The sequence below is a fragment of the Pleurodeles waltl genome, chromosome 3_1 (genome assembly GCF_031143425.1).
Source record: "Pleurodeles waltl isolate 20211129_DDA chromosome 3_1, aPleWal1.hap1.20221129, whole genome shotgun sequence".
Taxonomy (NCBI): domain Eukaryota; kingdom Metazoa; phylum Chordata; class Amphibia; order Caudata; family Salamandridae; genus Pleurodeles; species Pleurodeles waltl.
The window spans coordinates 330,023,657-330,044,914 of record NC_090440.1 but is presented as its reverse complement, the minus strand read 5'-3'; positions in this window follow the sequence as shown (position 1 = coordinate 330,044,914).

The window sequence follows — 21,258 nt, the reverse complement described above, 5'->3', positions numbered from 1 at the left end:
ACTTGCTCCCACTTGACTGAGAAGTACACTCAAAGAATCAGTTGGCTGACCTTTTTATGTGGCTATAGTGGCACAACAGGCTTCAAGAGGCATTTTTCCCCAACTGCCTAGCAGTAGCAACTAGACTGATCCGACTGGAGACCTCTGCTGGAGTGAGTCATAACCCCTATGTGCTGTCCCTAAGGCCCTGGGGCCCGTAGAAGGGACCAAGAGGAGCTGCTACAAAAGTCTAAACATTTAGGACTTGTAAAGTTTTGGGCCTCCCCAGACCTATAGAACTTCAGCGGGAATAGCAGGCTGCCTTGATGTGGGGTTTGGAGCTCCAAACAAGAAATCAAGCAAAAACAGGTGGAAGGCAGAGAAGGCTCAATCCTGTTACAAGCCTCTAATAGTAAGACAATATATTAATACCAAGGTCGTGCTCAAAGGCGGGAAACCACTATAACTCGAAACACAGAGTTTCCGACAATGTATTAGAGTTCTTCCAATCAACCAAATTTGTGAAAAATACAATAATAAAGTCCAAAGTATTCTGTGAATCTTTATCCCAATCTTCAAATAAATCACTTCCAACATGAAACTTACCATCGTAGTATACACATGCACTCTGAGCAACCACATGTTTCGTCATTATGGTAAATATACCTTCAACTTCATCAGGGCTACAATCAAACAACATATAATACCATTAAACAATTGGATACAAATCAGACAGTAAAGGGCACATCACCAAAAAATATATTTTAGTGCAGGATAAAAATTTAACATTAATGTGCCAAAGCGTAGAATTACAGATCCATCACAGCTGAGAGGCCAGTGCAAACCAAACCAAGGAAATGATGCAGACCACATGAAACAGTAATAATATATCAGTTTTAAAACATGATTATAAATTTGATATACCCTAAGCAGTTTCACCATCCACTTGTATCAAAAGCATAAAAACGAGGCAGTGCAAACAGTCCCCATGCAAAAAATCACATACCTAATGCAGAGAAAAAGTAGTCCAAATCAAGAATCTTCCCAGAAAGAAAATATAGAACTGTAGGATAACTCAACTAAATCTCCAAATGAAAGAAACACACGTGTTAACTAAAGCCACCAATATCTTACCTATTAATTATAGGCAGCCATCAAAGCTCGAAGGGAAACTAAATGTAAAAAGTAATCCTCATAGTCTGTAATTGAACAATATATTTATTTGATAGCACTACATAATCTCTGTGTAATATTAGAGGAGATCACATACGACAAATAATTATGTGATAACCTGGATAATATAGTTATAAGAAATCACTGTGTATCTCATGCATTAATCCTTAGTATTCCAAAAATATGTGCATTAAGGTTACACCTGCAATCCACATACATCAATAAATACGATCATCGAAACCACACCAAGTGACCCTCGTAGGTATCCATTATACCCCGGGTGCTAAGGCCAAAACCAGTGTGTTGTAATAAATCGTATTGCCATAGAAATATGTATGAAAACACCCACATTATCTTACCTATTATCATGAGCAAGTGTTCATGCTTGTTGAATTCTATGTCAGGGCCCGAGGCGAGGATTATGCATTACTTCCTTTAATTTATTTCCACAGCAGATTTAAAGTACAGAACAAAAAAGTAAAAATAAACAAAGACTACATGTCCCATGAGGATCATAGTATTAGAGTCTGTAAACAGTCTAATCACAACACAGCCCACCCTATTAGTAGATATGATGTCCCTTCCTGTTCCTCTTTCTTCAATGCTTGTCAGTTAAGTACAATCCTTATTAATGCTTTCCCTTAACTTTACTTATTAATATTGTTTAGTATATGTGTGTGTTGATCTAACTTAAAGGGCGGTAGTTTTTTTGCCTGAGCGCTTAGTTTTATTGTTTTTCACTCCGGTCCGATGGAGGCACATTTGTGGCGCTTGTCAAACTGTCAGGCACGTCAGCTGTTTCTGAGGCGGTTCTCTCAGAGCATCTCAGCTGACGGCTACACGCGCTTCGGGGACACGCCAACAGGAAATTCTTTGAATTCCTGTCTTGCGTTGTTTCCCTGGACCAACCCTCGCTTTAAACACCGTTATTGTTTATATTTAGAGAAATTGCTCCACCTTCTGGCATATTATATATTTTTATTCATTTTTCATATTTTCTTTTTTATCTACTATTTAGAGCACCAGAGAGGGAGCTGCCCATTTATTATTTGGGTGATCATATATTTTTTCCTTAAAGAAATATTTTTTTGTCCTAAAATATATTTAAAAAAGGAAGGAAAAATATAATTTTTTATTATACTCTTATTTTGAGTTTGGTGCTCTCACCCTCGTAATTGACCAGTGTATTGGCAATGAAAACGCATCCTTTCATGATGCACAGAAAGAGTGGCCTCCCCAATGTCTTCCCCAGAGGTGAGTCAAGCGCTTCCCATGGCTATTTCCAATGCACTTGCACCTCTTAGGGAACAGGTTGATAAGCTTGCAAAGAGCATTCCGGGGCTTTTAATGACCCCGTTCAGCCCAAACAGGGTCCTAGTGGGGTTAGACAGGGGGAAAACATGACGCAGGGCACCTGGAAGGTTTTGATAAACTAACTGAAACCTTCCATAAGAGTGCGCACTTGCATAAACATTTGCCCTACTGGTAGAAAGAGCGACCGGAAGAAATGAGCGACTTCATCACAAAAAATTCAGACCATCTTTGGGGGTCCCCCATGGAGGGGAGGGTGTTTCGGATGTAGATTTTTCCTTGGGTGAGGAACAAGAATTGAGTAGACCTTGGCGCCCTAACTCGGTTTCCCCTGATTCTCCTGAAGATGACTCTGGCATGTATAACCCTTCAGAAATGTATCATCCCAGGACTTCTGAATGGGTCCCTGAACCTTAGGTAACTGATTATGTGGTTGATAAAATATGCCAACCCCTAGAACAGGAGGTCAGAGCAAAACCTAGGGCTGAATGTCCAAGGCCCTCTTTACTGTTAAAAATGGCAGTCACTCCCAACATAGATCCAAAGCTATGTACATTTTTAGGTAAATATATTAAAGATCCTAAAAAGGGTATTGACAGATCTTGGAGAAATTGCCAAGAAAAACTTCTGAACATAGTTGGCCTGCTTACACACATTATCCAGTTAGTGGAGCAGGCTAAACAGTCTGGAACCCCACTCTCAGTGGAAGTTATTGCTGGTTGTTCTCAAAGAGCTATTTGCCTCTTGGGGAATGTAAACTGTGTTCTTGCTGCAGAACTCAGGAGATCCCTGCTTGTTAAAATTGGCCCCAAACTAGGTGAATTGGCTACAATGGAGGCAGGGACTATAGCCCAGGGCAATCTTTTTGGGGAACCTTTTGTCAAGGAATTAGGCAAGTTTGTGGCAACCTTTTCGGCTCTGGACAAAGCCCAAAACTCCACTACAAAAGATCTTACCTTCCAAGATTTGTGCTGGGGGCCGGACGAGGAAGGGATTGCTCCTCCGGATGTTTTTACCATCAAGGCCCCTCTAGAGGATACCCAAAAAGGAACAATGGCTGGAATGATGGTCGTCAAGGAACATTCTACCCCTCTAGAGGTTCCGGCAGAGCCAAAGTCAACCTCATCAGAGGAGGAGCTAACACACCAGGAGGAGTTCCTGGTAAGCATTATCCCTTTTTCCCCTCTAGATCTAGGGGAAAGGCTTCTGAGATTTGCTCACAATTGGGAGACAATAGCAAAGGATCCTTGGATCCTTCAAATAGTTTGTGATTTTCACATAGAGTTCTGTGGAACTCCAATACAGCAGTCCCATCCCAGACCTTTAGTTTTCTCAACTCAGGAGAGAATCTCATAGACTCTAAAGTGGAGGATCTCCTACAGAAAAAAGCCATTTGCAAATCTGTTCTTCACCGGAACGGGTTTTTAAGCAACATTTTTCTGGTAGCGAAGAAAGACAATGGTTTCTTCTCTGTAATAAACTTGAGGGATTTCAACAAATGGATAGTTTATCGACACTTCAAAATGGAAGGCATTCATCTATTGAGACATTCTACTTCTGAATGATTGGAAGATCAGATTGGGCCTCAAAGATGCATATCTTTCAGTCCCCATTTTCTCTCCTCACCCGAGATTTCTTCACTTTTTGTGGAAAGGGCAGATATACGAGTTCAAAGCTTTCCCTTTTGGTCTGTTCTCAACTCCTTGGTATTTTACTAAGCTCATAAGACCGGTAGTGGAATTTCTCCGTACCAGGGGAGTAAGGATGATAATTTATCTGGACGATACTCTTCTGATGGACCAATCCCTAGCTCAGCTCAAATCCAATCTGAACATGACTATTACACTCCTCCAAAATCTTGGCTTTGTGATCAAAAAATCCAAATCAGAGCTAAATCCATCCCAACACATACTTTGTCTAGGTTTCCTTATACATTTTGTCGCAGCATATCTCAGCCTTCTATTAATTAAGCTTTCCAAGATTCAGTAGGAACTCAAGAAGTGTCTCAGAAAATAGAGAATTTCACTCAGTCAACTAGCCAGGATTGTGGGACTTCTATCCTCATCAATCCAAGCCATCTTCCAAGGTCCTCTTCATTACAGTGCATTACAGAGATTAAAAGTTTCTCATCTCCAAAAGTGTCTAACTTACTCAGAAATTATTTCCTTATCTCCAGAAGCCAAAACAGAACTCCACTGGTTGATAGATCACATGGAAGTCTGGAATGGCACAGCAATATTCAATACTTTACTGGACATGACTATACAATCAGATGCCAGTCGTCTGCGATGGGGAGCCAGTTGTGGGGAAATATCCATGGGCGGCAGATGGTTAGAGGAAGAACTCTCTCTCCATATTAATTGTCTAGAACTTCTGGCAAGATCCTTTGCAATCAAGTCTCTCACGAATGACAATGTGTGTTGTTCTATTCTCCTGAGGATGGACAACACATCAGCAGTCCAGTATATCAGTCGCCTGGGGGCACTCGATCGAAGGCCCTGTCAGAACTAGTGAAAGATTTCTGGCATTATTGCCTTCAGAAACCGATCTCCGTAGTGGCAGAGTATCTTCCATGGATCAAAAACACTGTAGCAGGCTGGAACTCCAGGAACTTCACAGACAGCACAGACTGGAAATTAGATTGGCAATTTTTCTAGCCCTGATGGAAAGATGGGGACTTAGCAATCTAGACCTCTTTGCTTCCCGTTTGAATCACCAACTGACAAGATATGTCAGATGGAGACCAGTTGTGAAAGCGGTAACAATAGATGCTTTTCTTCAAGATTGGTCAAAGGATTTTCCGTATGCCTTTCCCCATTCATAATGATTCCCAGAGTTTCAGCTCGGGTAAGTCCTTGATTCTAGTGACTGTAATTTGGAAATCTCAAGCATGGTTCCTGACAGTAATGGAATTGTCTTGTGATCTCCCAATCAGATTACCATCATTCCCTTCGATACTTCTCGATCATTATGGATCTCCTCACCCGTTAGTTGTCCAAGGTCACCTTTGTCTCATGGCTTGGAGGATTTCCGGGGATGTTGGAAAAACAGACACCTTTCAAAGGAAGCTAATCACTTCATTCAACAGTCCTGGTCCACAAGTACTGCCAAGACATATAGATTGGCTTGGAACCGATGGAATCATTGGTGTGTGGAGAAACATCTTGATCCCTGGGGGGCAGAACTTACGTATATCCTAAATTTCTTTGCTGAGCTGGATCACTCAGGTCCAGCTTATCGTACCATTAATACCTTTAGGTCAGCCATATCTGCAGGACATATCTCCATTAATAACAAACCAGTGGGTGAACATCCATGGGTATGTAAATTAATGAAAGGCGTTCATCTTTCTAAGCTCTCTGAGCCTAGATACTCAGGATTATGGGATTTTAACATAATTTTAAATTTCCTCTCTCAATGGCATGATAATCATCTTTTATCTCGTAAACAAATATCGGCTAAATTGGCTATTTTACTATGTCCCATTTCCTGTAAAAGAGTATCTGTTGTTAGAGCTTTAGATCTAGCGTCCAAAGCCTGTTACTTTCACTATTTCAATGAGAACCAAACCAATATCAGAGTGGTATCTTTTCCTGTTTTTCCAGATCATCGAAAATTATTAATAGTTAACTGTATCAAGGCATATGAAAGCATTACATTGGACGTCAGACCTACAGGCGAGAATCAACTTCTCATAGCCTTACAAAAACCATTTAAGGCAGTTTCATCCCTTACTATTGCAAGATGGGTTGGATGGATCATGGCAGAGGCAGGTATTTTCAACACCAGGACAGTGTGCGCTCTACGGGCATCTAGAATGCAAAAACCAAACACTCTCAAGATAATGTAATCTATGCATTGTAATGATATGTTATTGTTTAACCTTTTACATTGCAGAATTAAATCCAAAAGATTCATTTTTAAGGTGCTTCTAAATACTGTTCATTTGCAATGTATTGCTGCAGGTTTTCAGAGTGAGTCAGGGTGTGGTCCCTTTCCAGGGCCTTCTAGAAGCTTTCCCTGCAGCATGCTTGGGTGTGGCTGTGGGCTGGGCCAAAACTCTATAAAAGGGAGTCAGCCCAGCTCCACATGCTCACTATTCAGAAGTCTCGGTGCAGAGCAGCAGCAACTTCCTGAGCTCCTGTTCCGGTGGCCTACCTTGACCTCCCAGGCCTCTGTGCATCATTCTTCAGTGGTGATTCCTAGTTAGGGAGGTAAGCAGAGTTTGGGCGGGGCCCCCAACTCCGTATTCGTTGACGCTCTAATTCTTGGGCCTAATTTTGGATGCTAATAACATTTTGCTCCTGCAAGTGTAACTGTGCATTTAAAACTTTTCATGGCATTTGTATGCAAGCATTTGAATCGGCAAGACGCGCAATTCTTTTCTTGAGATTAATTTGTGTTATTCATTGTGCGCTACCATTCCTTGACAGTTTCATGGTAGCATTTGAATCTGCAACGCGCGCAATTCCCTCATGGTGTGTAATTCTTGATATTCACAGTACGCTACCATTTTCTTGGCAGTTCCATGGTTACATCCTAATCGGCAACATGCGCGATTCAACTCTTGTGTGAAATTCTTGGTATTCATTGTGCGCTACCATTTCCGAGGCATTAAATGGTGGCATTCGAATCAGCAAGAAGCGCAATTCTTTTCTTGTGTGCCTTTCATGTTATTCATTGTGCGCTACCATTTCTTTGCTGTTTCATGGTGGCATTCGAATCGGCAACACGCGCGATTCCTTCCTTGAGGGTGAATTCTGATATTCATTGTACGCTATCATTTACGAGGCATTAAATGGTGGCATTCGAATCAGCAAGAAGCGCAATTCTTTTCTTGTGTGTCTTTCATGTTATTCATTGTGCGCTACCATTTCTTGCTAGTTTCATGGTGGCATTCGAATCGGCAACACGTGCGATTCCTTCCTTGAGTGTGAATTCTGATATTCATTGTACGCTATCATTTCCGAGGCATTAAATGGTGGCATTCGAATCGGCAAGACACGCGATTCTTTCCTTGTGTATCAAAGATGTCAATTACTGTGCGCTACCATTCTAAGACATTTCCTTGGTAGCATTTTGAGTTGGCAAGTTTTGTGATTTATTTCCTTGAATGTACATTGTGTAATTTCATGGTGCACAATCCTTTATGGTGTTTAGTACACATATAAAAACCTGCAACTTGCACAATTTATTTTTCCTATGCTAAAGAAAGTACTTGAATCTGAAAGTTCTATTTAACCTTCTCTTGTCTCCTTCCCAGGTATTGGGTCATCAAAAATCCTAGTCAGTTCTAGAATTATTCTAGGGTTGTTTCATGTTTTCAGAAATGACAAAGCTTAGAGTTATAGCATAGTACTAATTTCATGAGATGTAATTTTGATGTTGTGTTTTAACCTCTTGCTTCCTACAGGTCTCCTTCCTAGCTGTTCCCTTCCTAATCCCCTTTTCCCCGCTTGGACTCTCTTAGACTCTGTGATAAATCTAATCAGAGTATTGGAGCTGTCTAGTGGTGGAAGTGTTGGGAACGTGCACAGACCCTGAGGATCTGGTAACTCTGACAGGTATTGACATTCATGGATTTGGAGCTCATTCCACGAAAGGAGCAATGGCTTCTAAAGCCATGCAGGTAGGTGGTAGACTTGAAGACATCATGAATGCAATGGATTGGTCATCGGAATCCACCTTCAAAAAGTTCTATTTTAAACCCATTTTTGAACCTGCATCTCTGGTTGTCAGTAAGCTTTAAACATGCATAATCCTTGTCTCCGGTCCTGGCATGAAAAATGTCCTAGCTAACAAGAAAGAAAGTTCAGTTCTATTAAGGACATGGAGGCGAGGATTATCCCACCCAGGCATTGGATCTCCAGAAAAGCCTCTCCCTTCCTTCAGCTATAACCTCTCTTATTCCAGTGAGCAACCATTCATTGCAATGCCTTCAATGCTTTAAATTATTGACCGTTGGATACAAATTAGTCTTTGCATCTTTCTCACTCTGAAAGAAATTTCTTTCCCCTCAGCATTGTATTTTTTCTTCTGCAAACATAGCAAGGTTATATAAAAAAATTGATAAAGTGTTTATAATTTACTTTACTTGCACGGGTAATAACCGAGGAGTGGATTCATCTACCTTCACCTTTAACTTCCTCAAGTGAAGAAGAGGAACAGGAAGGGATGTCATATGTGCTTATAGGCTGGGCTGTATTGTGATTGGACTGTTTACAGACTCAAATACTATGAGCCTCATGGGAGATGTAGTCTTTGTTTATTTTTACTTTTTTGTTGTGTACTTTGAATCTGCTGTGGAAATAAAATGAAGAAAGTTATGCATAATCCTCGCCTCCGTGTCCATAATAGAATTGAAACTTTCCTTCTCATTAGCTAGGACATTTTTCATTATAAAGGATATGTAAATAAGAGGAAATACTCAGTACCTGTAAAAAAACAACACAAAATCAGTTCACATATGGTGACTACCCATATGGTATCCAAAATCAAATCAAATCAAATCAAATCATTAACATTTATAAAGCGCGCTACTCACCCGTGCGGGTCTCAAGGAGCTAGGTGGGAGTGGGGGTTACTGCTGCTCGAAAAGCCAGGTTTTGAGGAGTCTCCAGAATGCGGAGTGGTCCTGGGTGGTCCTGAGGCTGGTGGGGAGGGTGTTCCAGGTCTTGGCTGCCAGGAAGGAGAAGGACCTCCCACCTGCCGTGGAGCGGCAGATGCGAGGGACGGCAGCGAGAGCGAGGCCAGAGGAACGGAGGAGAATGGTGGGGGCGTAGAAGCTGAGGCGACGGTTGAGGTATTCCGGTCCCTTATTGTGGAGGGCTTTGTGTGCGTGGGTGAGAAGTCAGAATGTGATCCTTTTGCTGACTGGGAGCCAATGCAGGTGTCTCAGGTGTGTGGAGATGTGGCTGTTGCGGGGTACGTCGAGGATGAGGCGGGCCGAGGCGTTTTGAATACGTTGCAGGTGTTTTTGGAGTTTAGCAGTGGTCCCAGCATAGAGGGTGTTGCCGTAGTCCAGGCGGCTCGTGACGAGGGCGTGGGTCACGGTTTTTCTATTGTCAGCGGGGATCCAGTGGAAGATCTTGCGGAGCATGCGGAGGGTGAGGAAGCAGGCGGGGGACACAGCGTTGACTTGCTTGGTCATGGTGAGAAGAGGGTCCAAGATGAAGCCGAGGTTGCGGGCGTGGTCTGAGGGGGTCGGTGCGGTGCCGAGGGCCGTGGGCCACCAGGAGTCATCCCAAGCGGACGGGGTGTTGCCGAGGATGAGGACTTCCGTTTTGTCAGACTTCAGCTTTAGGCGGCTGAGCCTCAGCCAATCTGCGACGTCCTTCATGCCCTCTTGTAGGTTGGTCTTGGCGCTGGCGGGGTCCTTGGTGAGGGAGAGTATAAGTTGGGTGTCGTCGGCGTAGGAGGTGATGATGATGTCGTGCTTGCATACGATGTCGGCGAGGAGGCTCATGGAGACATTGAAGAGTGTCGGGCTGAGCGATGAGCCTTGAGGTACGCCGCAGATGATCTCAGTGGGGTCTGAGCGAAACGGTGGGAGGTAAACTCTTTGAGATCGGTTTGAGAGGAAAGGGGCAATCCAGTCCAGGGCCTGGCCTTGGATCCCGGTGGAGCGGAGGCAGGTTATTAGGGTGCGGTGACAGACGGTGTCAAAGGCAGCCAAGAGGTCGAGGAGGATGAGGGCGACTGTTTCACCGTTGTCCATCAGTGTTCTGATGTCGTCTGTGACTGAGATGAGGGCGGTTTCAGTGCTGTGGTTGGTTCGGAATCCGGTTTGTGAAGGGTTGAGCAGGTTGTTGTCTTCCAGGAAGGTGGTAAGCTGTTTGTTGACGGTCTTCTCTATTACCTTGGCAGGGAAGGGGAGGAGCGAGATGGGGCGGAAGTTTTTCAGGTCGCTCGGGTCAGCCGTAGGTTTCTTTAATAGGGCGTTGACTTCGGCGTGTTTCCAGCTTTCGGGGAAGGTAGCAGAAGAAAATGAAGAGTTGATGACGGCCTGGAGGTGCGGGGCAATGATGTCGTCGGCTTTATTGAAGATGAAGTGAGGGCAGGGGTCCGATGGGGCACCGGAGTGGATAGAGTTCATGGTGGTTTTGGTTTCTTCAGTGTTGATGTGGGTCCAGTCGTTGAGGGTGATGGCCGGGGGTGTGGGTTTGGTGATGCTTGGTTGGGTCTGGTGTCAGAAGCTGTCGTGGAGGTCGTTGATCTTGCGATGGAAGAAGGTGGCGAGGGAGTTGCACAAGTCTTGTGAGGGCGTGACGGCGTTGGCGTTGGGGTTGGAGAACTCTTTGACGATGCTGAAAAGTTCTCTGCTATTGTGGCTGTTTTTGTCCAGTCTGTCAGAGAAAAAGTTCCTTTTGGCTGCGCGGATCAGGTGGTGGTGTTCGCGGGTTGCGTTTTTGAGGGCGGTCATGTTGTCGGCAGTGTGGTTCTTGCGCCAGGCCTTCTCGAGGGCGCAACATGTTTTCTTCGATTCTTTGAGGGTGTCAGAGAACCAGAGAGGTTTTTTGGTGATGGCCTGTTGATGCGTGCGTCTGAGGGGAGCAAGGTTGTCTGCGCAGTTGGAGATCCAGTTCGAGAGGCTGAGGGCTGCGTTGTTGGGGTGGGTGGTGAGGGTAGGTTGGTTGACGGCGAGTGCGGAGAAGAGTTGCTCTTCGGGGATTTTGTTCCACTGTCGACGAGGGATAGGTTGAGTGCGGAGGTGGCGGGTCTCGCGTCGGAATGTGAAATGGACACAGCTGTGGTCAGTCCAGTGTAGAGCGGAGGTGTGGCTGAAGAAGACGTGTTTGCTGGCGGAGAAGATAGGGTCAAGCATGTGTCCGGCGATGTGGGTGGCGGTGTTCACCAGTTGCTTGAGGCCGAGGTTGGCGAGGTTGTTGAGCAGGGCTGTGGTGTTGGGGTCGTTGTTTTGTTCCAGATGGAAGTTGAGGTTGCCTAGGAGGATGTAGTCCGGCGAGGCGAGGGCGTGTGGGGAGACGAAGTCGGCAAAGGAGTCGCTGAAAGGGGCGCGCGGTCCGGGGGGATGGTAGACGAGGGATCCCCTGAGGGTGGTCCTGGGGTCGGTGCGAATCTGAAAATGCAGCTGTTCAGCGGCGAGAGGGGTGTCTTCGTGGAGGTGGTGACGCTGATGGATTCTTTGAAGACGATGGCCATACCTCCTCCTACTTGGTTGGTGCGGTCTTTTCTGGAAATCTTGTAGCCTTCGGGGATGGCAGTGGCGATGTCTGGGGCCGAAGAGGTGTTCATCCAGGTCTCCGTGATGAAGGCTACGTCCGGTGCTGTGGAGTCCAGGAGGTCCCAGAGTCCAACGGCGTGCTTGTGGACAGATCGAGCGTTGACCAGGATGCACTTGAGGTGGTTGATGGCGTGTGGGCTGGTGGTCGTGGTAGTTGCGTGGTGGAAGATGCGTTTGCAGGAGTTGCAGGCGAAGGGTCCATGGGTGCATTTGGGGTGAGCTTGGAAGCAGGTGTTGGAGCGCCCTGGGTTGAGGGCGTGGAGGGTGGTGGGGTCGTAGCAGAGCAGCGGGGTTTGGGAGAGCTGGGGACCAGGGGTCGTGGCGCTGGGTGCGGGCCAGGCACAGATGGGCGCAGACGGGCTTGCCTCTGGCGCGCCTCCGCCGCGCCAGCAGCGCGGTCGCACAGCGGCCGCCATAAGAGGGAGGAAGGAGGGGAGGGGTCAGCTGGGGGCGAATGGGAGCGGGGGGCGGGGCGTGCAGGAGGTCGCGGCGGGAAAGCGGGAGGGAGGGGGGGACAGGTAGAGTGAGAAGAGCTGAGGGAGGTGGGTTTAAGGGTGGAGGGGGGTGAGTGCTAGGAAGTTTAGGAGATTAGGGAGAGAGATAGGAGTAGGGTTGGGAAGATAGGGGAGGGGGGTTGTAGAGGTGGGTGAGGGTGAGAGGTAGAGTGAGAGGATAGGAAGATAGGTAACAGAGGGGGTGGCGGGAAGGGGGGGAGAGATAGAGAAATAGGTGGAGAGATAGAGAAATTGGTAGATAGGAGGAGGTGGTGAGTGAGGGAGATAGATAGTGAGATAGAGGAGTGAGGGAGGCAGATAGCGAACGGGGTAGATAGGGGTGATAGAGAGGGGGAGGCGAGTGAGGGAGGGGGATGAGGCAGGAGCAGAAGGGCAGGCGCGGGAAGAACAGAAGACGGAGGACGAAGAAAGCAGAAGAACAGAAGACAGAAGACCAGAAGACAGAAGAACAGAAGAACAGAAGAACTGAAGAACAGAAGAACAGAAGAACAGAAGATGAAGAACAGAAGATGAAGAAGCAGAAGACAGAAGATCACAGAAGAAGATACAGAAGACGAAGAACAGAAGGCAGAAGATCACAGAAGAAGATGAAGAAGAAGAGAGGCGACAGGAGAGGCTGAGGAAGATTACAGAAGAGGAGCGAGGAGGAAGAACAGAGAGGAAGAAAAGAAGCAGGAGCAGGAGAGAGGGTGAGTAGTGCGGGGCAGGGCGAGGGGCTTGGAGGTGGGGGGTACTTACTGCGAGGTAGGTCTCAGGAACCTAGAGGAGCTGGAGGAGCTGCAGCGGCAGGGGGAGCGACCTACCCATATGGTTAAAGTGTGATGGCCTTAACATTAGCTTTCTTAATCACATCAAACGCCTCCTGATACTCCTTGGACCATTTAAAATGGCATCCCTTCTTCATCAGGTTCCTCAACGCATGTACCTTTTCTGCAAAATGCTCTACAAACTTCGTGTAATACTCAGCTAAGCCCAAAAATTATCTCAGCTGCTCTTTGTTTTGTGCTGCAGGAGCTTTTGCTATAGCATCTATTAACTTCTGCTTAGGTTTTACACCTTGGTGATTCAACGTATGTCCAAGATACTCCACTTCTTCCACGCCAAATTTGCACTTATTTCTGCTAATAGTAAGTCCGGCTTCCTGCTAATTCTTTAATACCTCTGCCAATATTTCATCATGTGCCTGCTTACTCTCTCCCCATATCAGCACATCATCCTGAAATACCAACGTGTTCCGCACTTTGTTTGGTATTCCTTGCATAACCCTTTGAAATTATTGCCGAGGCAGATGCCAAGCCAAAAGGCAACCACACAAATTGAAATGCTCCCTCCGTTGTGATGAAAGACGTCAAATGTTGTGACTCTTCCTTCAGACACACCTGGTGATATGCACTCGATAAATTTAGTGTTGTGAAATATTTCCCTCCTCTCACACTGGCCAATATCTCATGTATTCTTGGCAATGGAAACCGATCAATCAAAATATTGTCATTCAGATCCCTCAAGTCTACGCACATGCGGACCCTACCATCAGGTTTCCTTGCTAGTACTATTGGACTCAGCCATTCGGACGCTTCTACTGGTTCGATTATTCCTTCGTCACACAACCTCTGAAGTTCTTCCTATAATTTACTTCTTAGTGATATTGGTACTACCCGTGCCGTATGTACCTTTGGTACTGCATCCTTTTTGAAAATGATCTGGTGTTCAAAACCCTTGAGACAACCCAGCTTGTCCTTAAACACCTCGGGAAACTTCATCAGCCATTTTCTCTCTACTCTTTCTTTTGTTAATAACACTTGCTCAGGATGATTCGGATCCAACACCATATTCAATGCACGTTGCTCCCTCCATCCGAGCAATGATCGTCGTTGATTTACTACATATACTTTCGCTCGTGTTTTCCGTTCTTTAAATCCCAGATTCGCTTCAAAATAGCCTAAAACAGGTATTTTACCTCCACCATACCCTTCCGGTGACACGTCAGTGGGTTTAAGTTTGTTGTTTCTCAAATTTCCCCATTCTTGTTCTTCAAATAGGGTAAATGGTGAACATGAGTCTGCCCACATGCGTGTCTGTTTCCCGTTCACTTCAATACCACACTCTGGTGGATTGTATTCCTTGGCCCTGTGTCCAAGCTGAGTGCACACCACTGTGGTTCCATCTTCCACAGCCAAAACTTCTAATTCTTCCTCACTAGTACTACTATCCGTCGTTCCATTTCTTTTTACTGTGTTCACTGCCTTTTTGAATTTGTGTTCAACAACTATCCTGCACACTCTTGCAAAATGCCCTATTTTCCTGCATTTAAAACACTTAGGGCCAGATGTAGTAAGCCGTTTGCATGTCGCAAACTGCAAAAATCGCATTTTGCGACATGCAAACGGCCGAACGTGATGCTCATTCCCAAATTGCGAGTCGGTACCTACTTGCAATTTGGGAATGCGACTCACAAATAGAAAGGGGTGTTCCCTTCCTATGCGCGACTCACATCGCAATTCAGAGTTGCTTTGTGACCGCGAATGCGGTCGCAAACCAACTCGCAGTTACCACCATTGTCACACTGGTGGTAACTCATTCGCAAAAGGGAAGGGGTCCCCATGGGACCCCTTCCCCTTTGTGAATGTCGACAAACTTACGGACCACTGCTTACTCTGAAAAAAACGAAACCAAATGGTTTCGGTTTACTTTTCATTTTGCAACTCATTTTCCTTTAAGGAAAACGGGCTGCAAAATGAAAAAAAAAACTGCTTTATTTATTAAGCAGTCACAGACATGGAGGTGATCTGCTGACTACAGCAGGCCACCATCCCTGTGAGTGCAGGGACTCGCTATGAGGTCGCAAGATGCGACCCACCTCATGAATATTGATGAGGTGGGTCTTTGCGACCCCATAGCGAGTCGCAGAAGGTGTCTGAGACACCATTCTGCATCCAATTTTGCGACTTGCTAATTACGAGTCAGTCAGTCGCAAAATTGGATTTTCCTACATCTGGCCATTAGTGTTTATGGCCGGGCAATTTTTTGCTTCCGCTAAATGTTTATTGCTTCCGCACCTAAAGCATTCTTTTCTTTTCCCATGGATTTCATCAATTTTATTTGCACTCTTTTTCTTAGAGTACCCCACCTCCCCCACAATATTCTGTTCTTTATTGTCATTCTGCGTATTGAGTTCTTCGACATATTGTGTTGTGCTTTCCATATGTCTTGCGACTTCTACTGTTCTATCCAGTGATCTCATCATTTAAATCCATAAATTTGTAAGAAATGGCCAATCTTCGTAGACTATTCACATGCTGATCTATTGTCTCATTTGGTTTCTGAGTGCACGAAAAAAACCTGTGTCGCTCCACTACTGTGTTTATTTTTTTTTCATAATTTTCTTCCAATGCCATCATGGCACTTTCATAAACATCCTCCTCTTGATCCGAGTCTCCTCCTTGTGTACTTTGTAATGGTAAAGTTTTTAATACTTTCTTTCCTTCTACCCCTAGACAATGTTTTAAAATTGCTGGCTTCCTTTCTTCTACGTACATCTCCCCTCCAATAGCCTCTAAGTATGTGACAAAAGCGTCCCTCCAGTTATCCCAGGTCCTGCAGGGTTCTCCTGGAAGTTCTAAAAATGCTGGTGGTGGGAATATAGATTGTACTTCCATTGTCTTTTTTTTTTTTTAAATTTAGTTGCACTTCTTTGTTCTGTTTAATTTTCTTTCCAATGCTGATAACCCTTAGAGATCATTTCGGTCCTATGTCCTTCAGGTAGGGTTCACACGCATTCAAACTTGGTGAAATATTTTCCAAGCACTCCTCGTTGTGCTTGAATACCCGGTTGTTTTATACGCCACACACGCGTTGCTAAGCAAATGCGTGCGTCGGCAAACTTGGTGAAATGTTTTCCAAGCGCTCCTCGTTGTGCTTGGATATCCGGTTGTTTTATACGCCACACACGCATTGCTAAGCAAACGCGTGCATCGGCAAACTTGGTGAAACGTTTTCCAAGTGCTCCTCGTTGTGCTTGGATATACGGTTGTTTTATATTGTTGCCAAACACGCGTTGCTAAGCAAACGCATGCGCCGGCAGACCATTCCTTGTTGGACGTGCGTTGCTAAGCAACCACGCGCGTTGGCCTCTCTCGCATGTATTCTGGCCTCGCGCACATGTGTCTTCACGAAAAGCGCAAAATAAAATTAACCTTTTTTTTTTTCCTTTAAAGCCTCCCGCTCATCGCGCTCCAGGCTTCATTCCTCTGTCTCTGTCCAAGCACCGTCGCCGCTCCTTTCACATGCTGCACCACCACCGATGCTGCCTCCACCGGTCCAGGGTCACTGATACACTGGCACCACGGCAGGTTGGACTCACCCTCGTCGCCACTGTTAAGTTGGAAACATCACACGGTGAGAGTTGCCTTTCCAAGAATAAGTTTGGCTTTATTGTATAACGACCCTGGCCCGGCTGTCTCCTACTCCAACCGCCTTTCTTCCAAGCCCCACATTCCAGAATCCCCACTGTTGCCAGGAGACAGCCAGAACCAGATTACACATCAAATACAACAATACCATAAAGATAGGAACAAATAGAACCAACCAAGGTTCACGCATAGGGGTGTGGCACCATACTTGTCATCCACCACTATACAACACAACATTCAATTTATGCATAAAACCGACAAGTCACGCACTCAAATAATGTATTTCCATCAGCAAGTCTAAACAAACAGGTTGAAAATAAGCATGGCACAGCGTTCAAGTATAGTGCCATACTTAGCCTCAAATCTTTTATCTGCTACAGCGATTAAACTAAATCTACTATTTGCAAAAACATGTTGCGTGTATATGCACAATGGACATTTCCCTCATATACCGATACGCAAACACAATACAATCTATTTTAGGACATAGACAGTCACACATACACGTCGTTAATGGCTTACTCATCAGATAACAAAAAACAAGAAAGTAACCAGCTCAAACTTTAAAGAAAATAAAAAAACCAACAAATTATAATATCGATCAAACCACCGACCACACTAATACGTGCCTAAGCAGTCATGTAGAACAGCAGTGTCACTAAACTGAGGCCCATATTTATACTTTTTAGCGTCGCATTTGCGCCGCTTTTTGACACAAAAACGGCGCTAACATACAAAATGCAATTGTATTTTGCAAGTTTTGCGCCACTTTTGTGTCGAAAAATGACGCAAATGCAGCATTAAAAATGTATAAAAATGTGCTTTAATGTATCAAAAGAAGGAAATTCATAATCGCATGTAAACATGTACCACAGTATAAGTTGTAATTGGACTAATCAGTCACAATACACACATAGAATACCTCGCCTAATTTATATCCAATAGCAGTGTATTCAAAAGTAAAACCCATTAACACCTAAAATACAGTCTACTGACAATATATAAGAAAATGTTAAGTCTAACTACAGAATTATATGCCATCCATCATAATTGAACAGGATATTTCTAATTATATTAATAATGTACACCTATAGACCTTTGAAAAGGCAACAGAGAAAGACCAATATAACATCAGTATTTGGTGCACAAACTGCAGTAAGTAATTCCAAATTTCTGACCCTCATACAGAGACCCAACATCATACATTAAAAGATGAGTGCACCAATTAGTCATGGCACACTGAAGGTTTGAGTCGTAAAGTGAGATACATCTTAACTACCATATCTACGCTGACACAAGTCAAGGATAATGACATCCTATGCATTAATATTCTTACCTCATGCATAGTAAACCTATATCTCATGGAAACAAACATTTATGGTAATGAAAACAAACAACATCTCCTGATAATTAACTCCTAATGAACTGAATCACATATAAAATTGAGAACCAGGTGAATGAAACACATAATTGAGAAATATCCAATGACCTCACTATGTGCTGAAAACAAAATGCATTTCATGATCTATGTTTAATCCTTTCTCAACAGAATGAAAACACATGATCCTCAGACCCTCATGTTCCCTCAATTTAAGTTCCTGATTACCACCCCTGACATAGCACTTGATATAATCAATGCTTTGAAATCTGAAGCTGAAATGTGTATCTTGAGCCTCACACTCCATGGCATGAACTGCTATGGGGTATTTAACATCCTGCTGTCTCAATGCTCTCAATATTCTTTAGTACATTCCATTAATGGCCTGATAGTACTATCCATAGGTAATCTCCGACATTTGCACATTTGCAAATTATTACATATACCACATAGCAAGTACCACAGTCAATGTGGGTATTGATCAAATATTCATGAGAATCCAGATAACAGAACTTTCTCTTCCCATCATCGGCCCACCTACACATACTACAGTATTAAAATTTAAAGAACCCATTGGTTATCTCACAAAACTGTGAAACATGAGTATCTAATTTTTGGTAACATCGACTGATGTCACCAAACTAATCCTATCTGACTGGGACTTCACATCATGTTTCTTGTTGACTGTTGTGCATTTTTGCGATCTAGTTTTTGTTGCCTCCCTCTAGCTTTATTGATTGTATCCTTATTATAACCTTGCACCAAAAATCTCAATATCAAGCAAAGTATGTAAGAACTCCTCTTCCTCACTACAATTACGTTGTGTTCTTACAGTTTCCCTAAATGGGATGGAATTAATCTGAGATCTAGGATGGGAACTCAAAGCATGAATTAAGGTGTTCCATGATGTCTTCTTTCTATACATTTTGCTATGTATATATATATGCCATTGTGTATATATAATTCAACATCCATGAATACTATATGATCATAACTATAAACAAAAGTGAAGGACATTGTGACAGTATTCAAGTTCAAATAATCAAAAAAACAGTTTCAGCTTAAAGGAATCACCATTCCAAATCACTACAGAATTATTAATGTAACGTCCATAATGCTTTTCCATTTTGCAGCACTGGGGCCCCAAACATGAACCTCCTCAGACCAACCCATGAATAGGATGGAAAAAGAAGGAGAAACTCTGGTGCCCATCGATGTACTGTGAAGTTGTTTGTACCAATCACCACTGAATAGAAAAAAACATTATTATTAAGTATTAATGCCATTGCAAGTGACATCTCTGTCTGTTCAAATAGGTCAATAGGTATTTTAGTCAAATAATGTTGTAGTGCAGTAATCCCATGCACATGTGTAATATTTGTGTACAGCAAAACAATAGCCATAGTAACCAGCCCCCATATCACAGCCGTTAGCATGTTCAAAATGTGTTTAGTATCGTGGATATATGTTGGGAGATTAGAAACATAAAAAAGTCCAAAAAAAAAAAAATCCTTTTGTTTGAGCCCCTAATTCCCGCAACAATGGGTCTACAAGCCAGTAATGCCTGTTTCTTATTATTATTATGTTATCATTTTCGTTAGAGTTTGCAGACAAGGGTACCTGGGCGGTCAATAAGCATGAAGTAATATTCACCGTCACTGAGTGGACCCTAGCTGTGCCAATGTTTAAGTTTAGTAATATTCTGTATGGCAATATCAGGAATGGGATTGAGGTTTTATTTTTGGTAGCAAGAAATATCATTGAGTTGCTTGTAAATCTTATTTTTGTAATCTATCTTGTTCATTACCACTATCTGTCCTCCTTCATCTGCCTCCCTGATGATAAGATCCCTATCCTGTAATAGTTGTGTTCATTTCACCATGTTTACCACTGTATAGAACAGCTTTATATCATCTATGATATTGAATACTGGAACTAGTATCCCAATTATCTATCTCCATGATGTTAGCTTTGTGAAAGAGATCAATGTTGTTACCACTAGCGAGTTGCGCTGTCAATCTTGATTTCTATTTTAATCCACTATCTACACCCAGGTTCGTGAATACCTCAAGATCCATCAGGATTTTGTTGAGACACATGATCTTGTTCACATTTTGCAATGAAAAGTAACATGGTCATATGATGACCATCCTGAATAGTCAATTCATTGAACAGATTCACAGATAGATGTGTTTTCTTTTTCATAGGATGTAGTGAGAAGAATAATTTTAATATAAGTAGGCAGAAAAACTTTTATAAATCAACTTTCAGGCCAAAAATATTACAAACAATTGTTGAAAATGAACCCATGCCTTTTTTCAATAAAGAATCACTAGTTACTGTCTTGATATATTTACAAACGTTAACATACAAAACCATGTGCAGCATCAATGTTTGTTCTTGCTCCAGGATTGTGTGTGCATGCCACTCCTTTTGGTTTGAGATGCCCTTTTTTCTTGCTCCCATTCTGGTTTTTCTGTGTTGTTTGTTCTTGATCTGGAGTTCATTTCCTGATTTCCCATCCTGATACATATAATTTGCTTTAAAAAAAGTTGCCTTTACATTGATCAGATGTTTCCTGCCCAGCATCTCAACTTACCCTAGTGTTCCATTTTTATACTACACCGAAATAATTTTTTTGCTGATGGGACCTCTATTGTTTGATGTGTATTCAATTGCTTAATAGTTGTATATGTTGCTTGATTGTTACCCTGATGAAGTCAAAGGCAATTTACCCTTATGACAAAGGGCCAGATCTACAAGAAATTGGCACATCTGTCCCAATGTGCCACTTTTCTTGCGCCACCCCGCCCTACCTAATGACACCATGGTTGCAGCGTATTTACAATACGGTGCACCATTGCACTCGTTTCCACAATAGGGTGTTAATTTATGATGCTATTGTTGCACTTTGCTGGATAAGCACTGTAGATGGTGGCACTAGTGCAGAAAAGCATTAGGGAGACCCATAGGTTACTATGGGCCTATCGCTTTAACTCCTGCCACAAGCAGGCATTATAAATGATGGAAAAAATGTTGCAGTGAAATCTTGTGGATTTCACTGCCCATTTTTTGCAACCTTCCTGCATGGGAATGCCCTCCTTGTATACATTATACCTGGTGCAGGTAGAATGTGGCACAAGGGGTTACAAAGTGGTGCAATGCTAGCATTGTGCCTTTTTGTAAATATGGAATGAGGAAATGGTCTCCTTAAAAAAAAGTACGTTAGTGTGGCGCAAGAAGACTCAA